At 42.3% G+C, this 15,018-nt stretch overlaps 1 protein-coding gene across 1 annotated transcript in view; it reads left to right on the forward strand.

The window, feature by feature from the left end:
• Positions 1 to 15,018, forward strand: part of DAB1 (DAB adaptor protein 1) — a 245,280-nt gene that overhangs the window by 77,851 nt on the left and 152,411 nt on the right. The gene's annotated exons all lie outside the window — the stretch shown is intronic.

The raw sequence follows: 15,018 nt of genomic DNA on the forward strand, positions 1-15,018 counted from the left end.
GCTGTAGGGTCCGATGACCTTCACTCACAAGCAGAAGCACAGTCTGTGCCGTCATACTGCTTGGTCAGGACAGCATTATTGCATGATAACGTGAGACTGTGCTGTGACAATGGGATTTAAAATTTGCCATTGCAGATGAGGCCAAAGCGCAACACAGGGAAGATGCCGGGCAGCAGATAAGGCACAGGCATCTTCTCCAGTCCTAATGGAGTCTGGCTTAAACCCCACAGCACAGGACTGTACGTGCCCTTTAAATCTCTGTGTGTAAAATGCCCACTACAGCTGCAGTATTCACACTATCCCCATTTCTTTTGGGTATCACCTCCAGCACAGTTAAAAGGTGTTGGTGATGGAGTAACTCACCTTTCTGGGGTTCTCATTGAGCTTCCCCTGCCCTTCTTGTTTCAGCAGGGCACAGTATAGGATGCCCATATTTAGGAGCAGTACCCAGCTACGAAATGTCTGTACCTGTGAGCAGGACCCAGCTATAGGATACTCATATTTAGGAGTATGTTTACATCCTCAAACTGCATTTCAAGGCAGAAAACATTTACTGTAACATAAGCACGTTAAATCAATGGTGTGAGATTTTAATTACTAAAAACTCCAGGCTAAATCCTACATATTTTCTTCTGGGCTGTCATCCAGCTTTACAGCACGAGTTCTTTAGATGTGAATTATTAAATTAAATCAAGCTTTGTTTCCCAGTCGCTGTTTTTTCAAACTGAAAAATGCCACTTGGCAATGCTTAATTGTTCTTTTTCCTTTCTTTGAGATCGCAGCAAAGTTTATGTGTGAGTGCAGTTCGGAGCAAGCGGAGTTATTTTTTTATATATTTAATTTCATCCAAACCAGATTGTCTGCTCCAACACCGTTCATTAAATGAACTGTCTAGGAGTGTGATTTACAGTGCGAGGCGGCCGTGTGCATGTCTGTGTGTATTTAATAACTGCACAGTAATAGCTTATTGGCAGGAGTGGTAATTTGATTGTGGAGTTTTATCTTATTTTTGAATTTCTGGACCATGAAACCCTGCTGTCTGACACCCTTTTCCATTGGTTAATCTCCTGAGGTGTGTGTAAAGTACAACTTTGCTCCTTACTGAAGACCCAGTGTGTATTTTTTTTCTTGGGCTCTGAACCACAGCACCAACTGAGTACTAGACTCAGTTGGTGTTGGCATGCCAAAGTATTGGCATTTAATGAGCTCAGACCTTGGAGAAGATAAAGTCTTCTTGTATTGCATAAGGGCAAGACTTTTCAAGGATCACTTTCAGCGTAATCTGTTGTGTTCTGTATTTAACTTCCTGAGCTTTTCCATCGATTTAAAGTCAAAACTCTCTTAATTAACGCACTTAAGGAACGAAATCAGTAATTCTTATTCCGCTCAGAGATGCCTAAGTGTGCTCCACTGCTGGTGTGCAGTTTCAGCAGGTCAGCTCGCAGACCAGCCCTGCAGATAGGGCAGTCTGGTTTGCAGAAAGTATTGAGAGAGGTTCAGAACAAAGTGCTGCTGCTCAGAGAGGCCGCTCTGTGCCTGGCTGATGTGGTTATGGGTGGGGAACCAGCAGTGTTGTCTGATAGGAAATTAGTATTGAGCTACATTTTTATATCATCGTAGCTGCAGGGAGTGATGTCTGGCAGTAAGTTCAGCTCCTACCCACCCACCCTGTCTTTTCTTCCTGCTGAAAAATGCATGGCTTGATGGAACAAAATATTTTGAGTACCCCTAATCAGCTATAATACTGCCTTCAGAGTCAGTCATCAGTGTAACGGCTTCATAAAGGGTTCTGGGGCCCAAATAATAGCAAACTCCTCCTCTGATGTGACAACAGAGGCATCAGCTGTCATCTCCTCACATTAGTAAGGCAGGTTTTTTAATTCACTTGTCATTATTTTAGTGTCTCTCTGCCTAGTGCAATGCTTTTGTCCCAGTAAATACATGTCTGAGTCAACCCATTATTCATCCTGGCTCGGAGCTGAAATCCCTGCCTTTAAGGCTGGCTCTGCTTCTGAAATCACACCGATTGAAGATTTTAATTGTTTTAAATCATCTGTAAGTTGTTTCCTTTAAGTGTTTGATACCATTCGTTGTCTGATAGGGTTGGGCAGCAGAAATCTGATGCTAAAATAATTTATTGTTTTTCTTCTGTAGAAAATAGATCTTTGGTAATTTCTGAGCCTTTAGGCAACCTGATAGTACAGAGAGATGGTCACAAAGCACTTACAAATGGGCAGTAAGGTGATGTATGAAGCTATCCAAAACTAGGTTCCTATATGGGGAATTGCAGTTGAGAACAGAATTGTACAGTGAAAGGGACTCTTCTGTCCCTACAGCAGTGACAGCCAAAGTAAATGGGTCAATGCAAAGACTGGAAATCAACAGATAACCTTCAGTTAACAGTGGATAAGAGTTACTTCTATTTTCATATTTTTCATAAGGGAAGAAAAAGTGGGAGAGGTTTGTGTCAGCTTTTTCAGCAGTAACAAGAATGGAGGGTCAGGGTTTGAGGAGTCACTGGAAGCATTTCAGTAAAAGAATGTTGAATGCTGAATGTTTGAAAAAATTCTGAATAGGAAATAATGTTGAGTAAGTGTGATTTTGCTTGCATGTCTTGCAACGATTTTCACATTGCTGTTTTGTTCAGATACCTTTTAGTGCTTCAGATCATATTTAAACATTAATCCTCATATGTATTCACAGCACATTCATATGTGATCTCTCTTTGTGATATGATGCGATCAAAATTATCTTTCATTGTCTGAAGCTGAAGCGCTTCTGTGTTATTACTGCAAATCTTTTGATTGCTTGACTTATTTCTCCATTTTAATTTCACTGCAAATGCTGAGATAGGAGTTTGGTACTCAGGATGCAGGAGGCTCCTACCTGGAGCAGCTCTGAAGTTTTGCAAACAAAACAGTGGCAGAAGGTATGTCAGAAGCTCTCAAAGATGCTGTTTGCTTTAGCTTTAAAATCAAAGCCTCTACTTTCCTTTTTTGTTTCCTTGTCCTCACCTTTGAACAGCTTCTCTTTGGGCTCAGAGATGACCAGCAGCCTACAGATATGGTCTGCAGTGGGTTCCACTCGGCCTCTTCAGAATGGATTTTGGCATCCATGATAGAGAGCAAAGCTATCTGCACAAGGCATAGTCATGAGAGTGTTTGCTCAGCTGTGTTGGCCATTATAGTCTGTGTTCACTTCTTCCCAGTGATCATCCAGCCCTTCAGAAACTGCTGAAATAGTTCATTTAGTCCTCATCTTTGAGCTGGCAAACGTGCTTTTGTTGACACAGCTGGGAAGCCTAGACCTGCTTCTGCATGTGCTGCAGGCTGTAGGTACCTGGTCCCAGCTCGTATTTGGTATTTGTCCCCACCCTGGGCAGCATTTCCCTCTTCTGGCATCCAAGCATAGATCTGTAACTGGTCACACAATGAATCCACTGGAAAAAAAATAAAAAATAAAAAGGAGGAACAGGACAAACTAAACACAGAGTGGATGGATGGGTTTTGCTCTTGTGCTATTGATAAACGTGCTCTGTCCTTGCTCCAAAAGGCTGTTGTACATGCTTATTCTGTTGGTGCAAAAGCCAAATCGTTCCTCCCCACTATCTCATCTGTTTAGGCCTCTCAGATGTTCTTATCTTAACAGAATTTTGCCTTACAACCCAGAAATTGTACCGCAGGGCTCTTGCACAGCCTGGGCAATGCTTCAGTATGCATATTATGGTACTGCATTGTCATACCTTACTATAAATAGCTCTTACAAAGAGTCCATATTTCTGCAGAGATTTGCCTGTCAGCCCCTAACAATGGTAGTCGTTCACAATGGGAAAATAGAATACCAGCTCCATCAACCTTTGACAGACTAATAGGGGTTATTTGACTTTCAATTTTTCATTATCGCGTTTGGCAGCCACAGTCGTCATGCTGAGAAATGCGAGCCGATCCTCACTGCAACAGGAGAGTATGGAAGAAGCTTCTGTTCTTCCTCGAGTGCTTGCAGTGCTGTGAGATATGGCTGCAGATAAGACAGGACATAAACCCAGCCTGTAATGTTCAGAGATCCCAGCATCGGCCTTTTGTTCCTCATGTCGTAGGTGGAGTAGAGCTGAATGCTCTTGTACTGCTGCCAGTCCCTCATACCTCCAAATATGATAGAAGGGCATAATGCAGTGGAACATACACCAGTGACCAGGACTGTGGTGTGATCTGATGCACATCACTTTCTTTTTGGCCATTGCAGCTCTTCAGTAGGTGCTTTTCGTTCACTTTCGTGGTGTGCCGTATGCTGGTGTAGAAATGGCTTCTTTGTGGAAGTGACACTGTTACGAGGCGATTGCTCTGGGCAAAAGGTGAATCACTCAATAAACATTTCAAATTCAGCTCAAATTTGCCTCCGGTAGAAAATTCCACATGGGAGTTGGGAGCACAAAAGCTTGCACTTTTTCTGCGCTGTGAAAGACGTCTTTCTACACCAAGATAACTGTCTGGGTGTAAAATCAAGCAGCAATGAAAGACGATGATCTATTCGAGGTCACTGCTTTTACCATGAAGCAATTAGTCAAGACCAGCTTTATAGCCCTTTGCAGAACCCAAACTGGCTGTTCAGAAGCAGAAATAAAACCAACCTTCCTGGGGATGGTGCAGGCTGTGTGTCACACATTTCGGTGTGCAGGTATCTAAGACCTACCAAGCAGTTGGTTATCAAATCTGGAACAGAGTTTGAGCAAGGAAATATATCACAAACAGGATTGTCTAGCAGGCTTTGATCATGCAGATGAAAAGGGGTTAAACTGGAAGCACACCATCTATAGAGTGGCTCCTGCAGATGTTATGTTTGTTGATGATACCCAGAGTACAGATGCTCAGCAGCTTTTGAACAAAAAGGTCTGAAAATGTATTTTCAAGTGGACAGTGCTCCTCTAATCGTTTAATGCTAAGCACCAGGGTTAGGAAGGTCTTCTTGCATGAATATCTGCATAACTCAGCAAAGCTCAGAGTGGCTGCCCCAAGGACCTTCATTCATCATGGCACTCTAAACCCCACTACCTTTATATTGTAGGGCCATCCAACACATCTAAGTATAAATGCCTGCACAAGTCTATTAGTTTGGAGCAGGGCCTAGCACTGGTTACACTGGTTACTTTTCACACACTGGAACAGGTTGCCCAAGGAGGTTGTGAATGCCCCATTCCTGGAGACATTCGAGGCCAGGCTAGATGTGGCTCTGGGCAGCCTGGTCTGCTGGTTGGCGACCCTGCACATAGCAGGGGGATTGACCCTAGATGAACATTATGATCCTTTTCAACCCAGGCCATTCTACGGTTCTATGATAAATTACAGGGGGTTATGCTTAAAAACCACAAATTACAGAAAAACAGATTTAGTGGGGAGCCACAGTGTAAGGTGCTCAAAGGCCGTGCTTGTATCCAGACAACAGTGGGGTAGCTTAGTCCCAAAGATTAGAAGATGAAAATTTCTTTGTTTCCTTCCGACTCTGACACAGAAGCTGTAGGAATTAATTGAACTCATGAAATCTATTGATTTTCCGTAGCTTTTATTAAAAAAAAAATGGAAGGTGTGACTATCACTAAATTGCATGCAATAAACCAATGAAACTCCACTCTATTGAGAAACCCATAGAAGCATTAATCTCCTAATTCTATTTTGGAGCACAAAGACTTTTACTATGTTACTGAAACTTCTGAGATAGTTCTCCTGTGCCATCGTTATCATTTCAAGGAAGAGCTCCTCCACTGGCCCTGCAAAAAGTGGCTCAGCAAGAGATGCTGGCCCATGGGAGGCAGCTGTTGGAGGACCCAGGCTCTCAGGAAGGTTTTCATTTCTGCAGTTAAAATCTGCTCTGCATCAAGGCTGTGCATGCTGCATGATCAAATGCTGGAGGAATGAAAGTGACACCCTTGTTCTTTATCTCCATGTGAACACCCACGAGCACATCAGGGAAATGAATTTTGCTTGAGAAGATTTTAAGGATTCAGGTTGAGAATTTGCAGCATTCTACAGGAAGTTTTTTATCCCTGACCTCCCTGCTGATAGTTCAGGGGAAGGAAAGCTGCTTTCACCAAAGCAACACTTAGTCCTCTCCACTTGGGCCTCAGATTCCAGTGTATTTACAACATCAGTAAATTACTGCTGCTCATAATAGAAATGTAACCAAAGAGTTCATTCTGGGCCTCATTCTTCCATATTACTTCAGATGGTGTGTGGTAGATCTGCAGTGCTTCAAACAGGCTGGTACACAAACCTTAGTTTTCATCTTTAAGCACAATTACATTTATATACAACACAAATTCTATTTTAACACCAGACCAAAATCCAAAGACAGCAATGTATGTTTTTTACCCGAGGTTATCAAATATTAAAGTATTTTTCTTACGTGTACTGCCCTCTGAAATGCAACGTTATGGTGATGGTGTCACTTAAACACTACTTGAAGGCACTCATGGTTCTTCCATTGATGAGGTTCTGGGTTGTGTTATATCTACTGAACGAGTTGGTTGGTGACCCAGCCTACAGCAGGATGGTTGGAACTGGATGATCCTTGAGTTCCCTTCCAACCCAGCCATTCTATGATTCTAGGAAGATGGGTAAATAAATCCCATACGTACGAGCTGAAAATGCTTTTAGTCTTTAAGTAGTTGTGTGCATGATGATATATAATGATCAAATTCCTTCCTGTCTTTTGCTTTAATTAGAAAGGATTTTAAAGCATAACAGCTAGATTTGGTTTTCCAGATCATCATGTGCACACCAGTTTTTGTCTTCTGCTTGTTGGTATTTGTTAGGTACCTTAGCTAATGATTGGAAAATGCTTTGCAAATGAAAAGCACAAGAATACTTGGTTGCTTGGCCATGACATAATGAACCTATTAAAAGCTACCTCCACAATGCATACTTGTCAGGCACAGAGAGGAGTTCCACAGGCAGTTTAGATGTTGTGTAAAAAATAATTCAGCCTTTTATTTAAGGTTTTCCAGCTTGTATCTTCATTGGTCTTGGTCATAGAGTGCTCTTTCTTTCAATTTAATGTAAAATATAGGAAGGGCTTCTGTTGAATTATATTCTGTTCCATTCCCATTCCTGTCTCCATTTTTGCTAAGATTAACAGTATTTCTTCTTGCAGTTCTCTAAAGACTCCTCTGAGTACAGACTTATCACTCTCATTACACGTAGTAAGAAATGTGCATTTCTATGAGGAACAAACAGACTTCACTTATGTTTTACCACTCCTGAAGGGATATGGGGTGTGTGTGTGTATCCCCATCACGGGAAGCATCAGCCTTTCAGGACTGCAATAATTGGAGTCTGTGTTTAAACATTTCCTCTTGGAGTCATTTAAACATATGGAGCCTTTCTCATTTCTCACTCTGCTGTTGGCAGCAGTGCTGTTGCAGTTTTCAGAAGTTGCCCCTTTTCAGGCATGGCAGGTTGTGTCGTAGTTGAAAAACATGACAATGGTGAGCAATTGTCTTGATTAGATGGACACCAGAGAGTCAAAGGCTTAATGAGGCGCTCTGGTGTGTAATCATCATCCCTAATGGATACTTGTTTAGAGTGCGTTATTCAGCTAGGATATATAGCGTTGTGCACTCTCTGCCTGTAAATAATATTTGCAGCAGTGCAGGATTTGTTGACCAGCTGAAAGAGCTTCCAATGGAAACCTTAAAAATCGTGTTTGTTTTACATCAGAGCATGCATCAGTCCGTGCAGAACCAGAGGCATTTTCTGAGAGTGTGAAGGCTCTTTCTGGTTTTTAGCTCCTGCTTTCCAAAACTGAGCTCCCCTGGCTGCAAAAGCACAGTGTTCTTTGCTCCCAGGATCCAGTTTATCCTTAATCCTAATTAGGATTTAGGACACATTCAATATCTCTACTGTGGAGCACATCATGTTTGCTTGTGTTGATCTTATCAGGTTGCTTTGAATCAATACCTTCTTCACTTCATTATTTACCATTCTCCTAATCTTTGTCAGTCATTTGACATTTTTATCAAATAATGTTTTCGTATTTTCTTCTGGCTTGTTGATAAAAATGTTGTATAGCTCGGGGTCAATTACAGAGGGTCCTTGCAGAATCTCATTAGAAACACACACCACTCAGTGATTCCTGTGTAGAGTGATTGAGAGGAAGTGAAATCAAATGAATTGATTAGCAAAGTGATATAGGAAACAGTGGCAATTAGGAAACTGCCACATTATAACGTGCTGTGATGATAGATTTTAATGGCAAACCATTTGGTGGCATTGTCTTTTAAAGAGAATTTTGACTATCTCAATAGAGAAAACAGTGTCATGTTGTAATACGCATCCTCCAGGCTGCAGTTTTAGGGTGTAATTTTTATGTTGAAGGAAATTTCACTATTGACAAGGTGATAGTTTTTAAAAGGTTGTGGTTCCTCTGAGGTACTTTTCCTTCTGTCCTTGCTTTCACCCTGAAGAGCCACTGTGCCCACCTACCTGCAGCAGGAGGGGTACCTGGACAACCGGTGCATCCCCATGTGCCCTGGTCTTCCACTGCAGTTTGCAGTGGGTGATGATGGTGAGTTACCTTCCTAGAAATGGAGATATCTTAGTGCTGCTTGTGGAGGGGGAAGCTCAGTGCACGCTGCTGGACGTGTGCTGAGCCCCTTCGTGCGTGGAGGCTGGTGGGCTGCATCTGGGAGGGTCAACCTCATTGCACTTACATCTAAAACTTTGCCTATTTCAGTCATGTAGATTATGGGATGTGATTTATCACGCTCTGTAACATCAAGCCAAACTCTACCAACAAAGCTTTGTTGCCTCAAGACTAATGAGGTTGTAAAACTCGATCCATAAAATCAGAATAATAGTATTCCCTTGCATCGCAAGATTGCTGCGAGCACATGTGTATATTCAGGACCTATAAGGTCTAGTATTACTTGCTACACGGAGAACAAAACTTTATTTATTAACATGAAGAACAAGTATCTATACTGTACAAGGTTCAGTTAAATCCCAAGGTTTTCCAGCTGCATCTTGCTATGTAAATAGAGAAGAACTGTGATACGGTTCATTATATACAGAGAATGATGTAACATCAGTTATTGGTGAAATCTTTATTTGTCTTCTCATGTAACTATCTGCTGTGGTTTCTTTCATATGTTCCCATTTGTTTAATTAAATTACATTCGTTCTTTTCAGAGCCCTTTCTGTTCCTGCTTGTTGCGGACATTTATTAATAGTGTCACTTGGTTGATAGTCTGCTAATTTTAATCTTGTCTGGATTTGATGATCTATTTACACTTCAGAGCCTTTTCCTTGGATTCAGAAGGACCTGCTCTTTCTTTGCACTGCCACGCAAGGCAAGTCATCATGTGTAGTGTGCGTAGGTGCCGAAGTGGCACTAATTAACTGGAAAGCAGTGCAGCAGAGGATGGCAAACCTTGCAGCCAAGCACAGCCCTTTTGTATGCAGAGTGCCGCAGCCAACCCATACAGGTGGTCTGAAAGGGGGAAATTCCTTTCTCAAGGCATTACCCACTGAGCAAAAGGCAAGCAAGGGCACCCATCCACAATGCTGTAGGTCGCTTTAGGTTGCTTTAGGTTTTAAAGCACTGATCTCCAGTGCTGTAGGTTTTGGAAATCCCATGATAACGCAGTGCAACTACTTGAGCCATGCAGCCACTTCTGGACACGTTCAGTACAGTTCAGTGTAAAAGCATCATCTCAATGTTTGAATGAATTCTGTCAGCTCTCAGGTGCCTTCTGTTTCTCCAGGCATCAGCTTTCAGTCTCTCTGCTTGCTTTGGTGTTAATGTGGTCCTATACAGAAGGTGCTTCCTGGAGTTACTCTTAAACCTCTATTGTTCTTCCTGATCCCTACCTGAAAGGCACATACTTCACTCTCTCACCTAGACTCCTCTGTAGGGTCTTGGGGTTTAAGTACCTTATAGCCCAAAGTATTGTTGTCCAATTAATAAAAATGTGGTTGTCACACTGTGCTGACGAACACAGGGAGAAGAAAACAGATCTCTATAATCCTGTCTATTCAAAGAGATAGTATGTAGTTAATAAGAAACGCCCTTGCAGCGTGGCTCCTTCTGTCTCACAATGGAAGCATGGGGCGAGGATCACACACAATCACCTTTCCTCATTTTCTCTAACGAGGGTGAAATTCTGCTGTCAGGCATATTTTCCAGTTTAAGTCATGATGTGCAGCAGATTGTTATGCATGATTATAATGCCTAATAAATTTCCCACCATCCCATTTAGTTTCCTGGCTGCCAGAAGTCTGGGATTAAGCATAGTCCTGGTGGGTGGCAAGGTGCTGTGCATGACCCTTGAACTCTGTGTTTAGAACGAGGACATTACCCCATGCCAGGTAATGGGGTGGAGGCAGCCTTTGTCCTACAGCTCACCTACCAGAGTGGAAGCCCACACCCCACAGAGACATGGGTTGCTGAGCTCAACTTATGAGGCTGAAGCAGCCAAACTGGACTCACTAAGTGCTCCTGGTGAGCTCCTTGGCTCTGCCTAGATTGACACAAACTGGTTTGGGAGGGAGTTTCCAAATGCACTTTCTTGACCAGCAGGTAATGCCAGCATCCAGAGCTCTGAGTTCTCACCTCGTGGTCATTCAAATGCATTTGGTTTGCTATAAACAAGGCAACTATCTCTGTCTGCTTTGTTCCATGGTTCTCATTTTACTTAGGCATTTCAAAGAGTGTCAGCAGGACAAGGGAATTACAGAATCACAGAATCACAAGGTTGGAAACAACCTGCAAGATCATCTAGTCCAACCACCCTCCCATTCCTATTAGTACCACAGGCTACTAAACCATATCTCGTAGCTCCTCATCCAGGCGCCTCTTGAGGTTCTCCTCCCCTTTGCTTTGCCCTGGTGAGGCCACAACTGTGTCCAGTTCTGGGCTTCCCAGTTCAAGAAAGACAGAGAACTGCTGGAGAGAGTCCAGTGAAAGGCCATAGGGGGACTCTTCTTCTCTGGAGAGATCCAAACCCTCCTGGACACATAGAGGGGTTGGACTGTGGGAGCTCAGGAGATCTGTTCCAACCCCTATGGTTCTGTGATCTGATAAGCTGTTGAACGTCAGCGCATGTTCAAGTAGACATCTTGAATATCTACTAGAGCTTTAGCCAGGGCCATATTACTCTTGTATAATTAATCTGAAATGAATTCTGGTAGCAAAATACATGACTTAAGACTTGTGGGTGCTGTATTATCTGGCTTCTCCTTGAACGATGTAATGTTGCTTTTTGTCATGTGGAATAAAATCTTTTGTGGTTATCAAAAAGGCTTCCTTGTATGAACAACCTATCTTCATTGGGTGTTTTGGCTGCAGTCCTTGTGGGGACATCACTGTCAAGAAGGCAATGACACACTGATGATCTGAGGGAGCACATCTACCTGCTAAATGTGAAGGTTAAGGGAAAATTGTAAGAATAGTGAGCATTTTGATGTTTATACAACATAAACTCTTTCAAAGGCACTGAGGAGTTTTGGGCTCCTTTTAACTCCTTGACTTGTGAAAATGTTAATTGAGTATCTCAGAGGGTGACTAATAAGTTTCTGGACGATAGCGTGCTGTTAAATTGCTTATCTTTGTTAAAGATAGGGATCCATAATGCTAACAAGGCACAGACCACAGCTGATATTTTTTCCTACAGCGTTCTCAGTGTGGACATGCTGCTGTGTGCTACCTCAGTGGCACGGCGCTATCAGATTGTTTATCTCGAGGGACCCGTCGGCAAGACAGGCATTTTCCATTATTGCTTTCCTAGTGTTAAATTTGATTTGTTCTCTTACCCAGTTCTTGCTGTACAGACTAATCATGCCCTGATATATTTCTCTCTCTCTCTCTCTTTTTTTGGTTGCACCACCATTTGGAAATGTGATCTATCCAGAGACAGGCTGGCACAATGCCACTAAGAGGCTGGAGCCATTCAAACCACCGTTTATCTTCTTCTCCCTCTGTCTTTCTTTTTAGATTACTTAAAAGATCAGCAAAATCATAGAATGGCCTGGGTTGAAAAGGACCACAGTGATCATCTAGTTCCAACCCCCTGCTATATGCAGGGTTGCCAACAACCAGACCAGGCTGCTCAGTGCCACATCCAGCCTGGCCTTGAATGCCTCCAAGGATGGAGCATCCACATCCTCCTTGGACAACCTGTTCCAGTGCCTCACCACCTTCCGCATGAAAACCTTCCTCCTAATATCTAACCCAGACTTCCCTAGTAAGGGAGGAATAGGAAAGGTGTTGTGATAAGAATTACTGTTGAGTACAAGAAGGAAAAAAATACAACTAACAAGTCAACGTGGCTGTATTTGTGGCCAGCACTCATGATCCACACGCTGATATTAGAGTAATTTGAATGACCCCAGTGGTACAAGGTCACTTGTCCCATGACTTTCTTGTGATTGCATGCTACGTGTGAATTTCTGAAATACAATTTCTTATCTCTATATATGCATTACTGAAACATATCCTTCCTTATTATTTCATGTCCTTATTAGTTTCAATCATTTTCTGGTCCTTCTGTTCTTTTCTACACTGACATACCGTTTTCTTGTTGAGATGCATTAATCTTTTCTGAAAGATCATCGTTAACACCATGAGTGCTGCTGAAATTGCTAAAATACAAACTCAGAGATGTGAAAGTCCTGAAAGCATTATACAGAGCCTTTCACATGGGTCATTTTTGTTTTTAAGGGCTCAAGATGGACCAAGGTGCAGCTGCAGGCAGATCATGGAATGGCAACATCACTAACAGGGCTTCGATCTAACAAGTCTTCTTTTTGTCAGACTACAAAGGACAGAAACTATTAGCTTTGAGACAGAGTAATCAAATATTGAGGTCTTTTGTTTTCATTAACAAGAACAGACGAATAAAAAATAGATAGTGGAATATTCCTTCTGATTTGCTTCAGGAGTAAGTGAGGCATAGCTATTCATCCTTCTTCATTTTCTTTAAAAGATGAAAATCAGGAGCAGTGCCATCCTCCCAGAGTGCGCTCCAGTTTGTTGTGCTAGGAACATTTCTCTGTCAGCTTGAAGTGCCCATACAAAGCACTTTGTCTCTCTCTGTCTCTCTTTTATTTATATGAATGGTTTTGCAGCAGAAATAAGTGCTTAAGTGCTAACTTTTTCCCCCCCTCCTTGAAGACAAGATGAACTGCGTGTCAGTACATACAAACAGTGGATGAGAAACAAACAGAATTTGTTTCAGAGGTGTTTTCATTTCCACGTTCTCAGAGCTTGATGTGCAAGTGCCTTTAAAAACACCGTAGACAGGCCGCCTTTTGTGCTCCAAATGAAGACTGAAATCCTTTGCTTTCCAGGAGAGCCATTTGAAAGGGAGAGACAACAATTATACATTGATCCCGCTACCGGAGGGTGTTTGATGAAGATATCCTGATCCTGTCCTAGAGATGGAGAAACAGAGACAAGCAGAGAGGTTTTTGCAGGGCAGCGTGCCAGAGGGCAGTGGAGAGAGAGGAGCAGAGCCCAGCCCTCCCATGCCACAAATGAATCAGCCACATTCTGTACAGCAGCCTGCACTACAGTGTAGGAATTTATTCAGGCTCTGCTGGGACATATATTGCAATATGATAACCATTTGCATGGACAATTGTCCCACAGGCTGTCATTGAATGATCCTAAAGTATGGCTTGTCTGCTCAGCAGAGAAACTGCAAATGAACTCTATTTTTTTTTTATATACATCCCTTTTGTTCCAGAGACCTTTTTAAGTGGAGAAATCATCCTTATGATGTCAGTGGGGAAAGATTAACCCAGCACATTCTTTCCGAGGGTGAAAAAAAGCACTGAAAATTGCCTCAAGAAAATTACATACTGTGTCCTGTTAAAGAGCCGTTGATGTCTAAAGGGTTAGAAAAGAAATGCATTGAAATTTCAAACATATTGAACAATTTTTTCCCGACGTTTAAAGGAATGAGTGTACACTAATTCTTTTCTTACTCAGACTGGCTTTTCGAGGTTTGGTCCAAAATTTCTCGCTTGTGTGAATATGTAAGCATTGCAGAAACACAACATTATTTTTCTGCAAGATATCCTGGACAATTTCTCTTCTTGGTCACATGAATATTGCAGTGGCCAGAAGTTTCTAATAGAGCCAAAGTGTATTTCATATATGGCTTCACGATTCATATCAACACTGCCTTGCACTCAGAAGCAAATCGGGTGCATTGCATTAAAAGACTGACCAGAATAAGCCATTATTGGCTTGGGCTATCTGGTAGAGGTTTTAAATCTACTATTCATGGGAAAGGGTGGGAGAAACCTTGGAATAAATGTATTTTAAATGTCTGCCACTGATGTTATTTTCTGATAAGCTGACCTTCATGCTAAGAAATGATGGAAGATTGGCAGCCCTTTGCTTTCTCTTGGACTGAAACAAATATCGTCAAGATAGAGCTTGGTACATTTGAAATGCATTTGACTAGAGAGTTGATGAAGAATGGGGTATTTTCTTTAAATTCCAAACCCTTGCACCATGAAAAATATGCTTCCCTCTGTGAGGAGCAACAGCCTTTCCATAACGAGTAGCATGAGGATTGGATCTGCTCTTCATGGGCCGAATTTACCAGGTTGGATCTTCACTGGCCCCGTTGGCTCTGGAGCAAGGACACCAGATGCCAATGGAGCACTTCAGTTACTTTAAAAGATGCTGTTCTGCAGCTGAGATACACCAACTGAGCATCCTTCTAGCCCCCTGCAAAGCCATGTGAAACAGATTTCTGGGCTGAAGTCTCTTGTACTTCATGTTGACGTAGGCAAGGAGAGCGAGCATGGCTGCCTCTGCTGCTGCTTCCTTTGGATAAGGCTTAAGACTTAAAGACTTAAGCTGCACTAACTGCAGCAGACGTCTTTAAGCCAGTCCCTGTTTACACACAATTGTTAACACAGTTGTTACAGATGTGATTCTAATCTTCTCTTCAGACCCTCCATGGCAAGTTCTCTAGTAAAGCAAGATGCTGAGTGTAACAATCTAGATGTGGAG

The sequence above is a fragment of the Lagopus muta genome, chromosome 5, assembly GCF_023343835.1.
Source record: "Lagopus muta isolate bLagMut1 chromosome 5, bLagMut1 primary, whole genome shotgun sequence".
In the NCBI taxonomy this organism is placed as follows: domain Eukaryota; kingdom Metazoa; phylum Chordata; class Aves; order Galliformes; family Phasianidae; genus Lagopus; species Lagopus muta.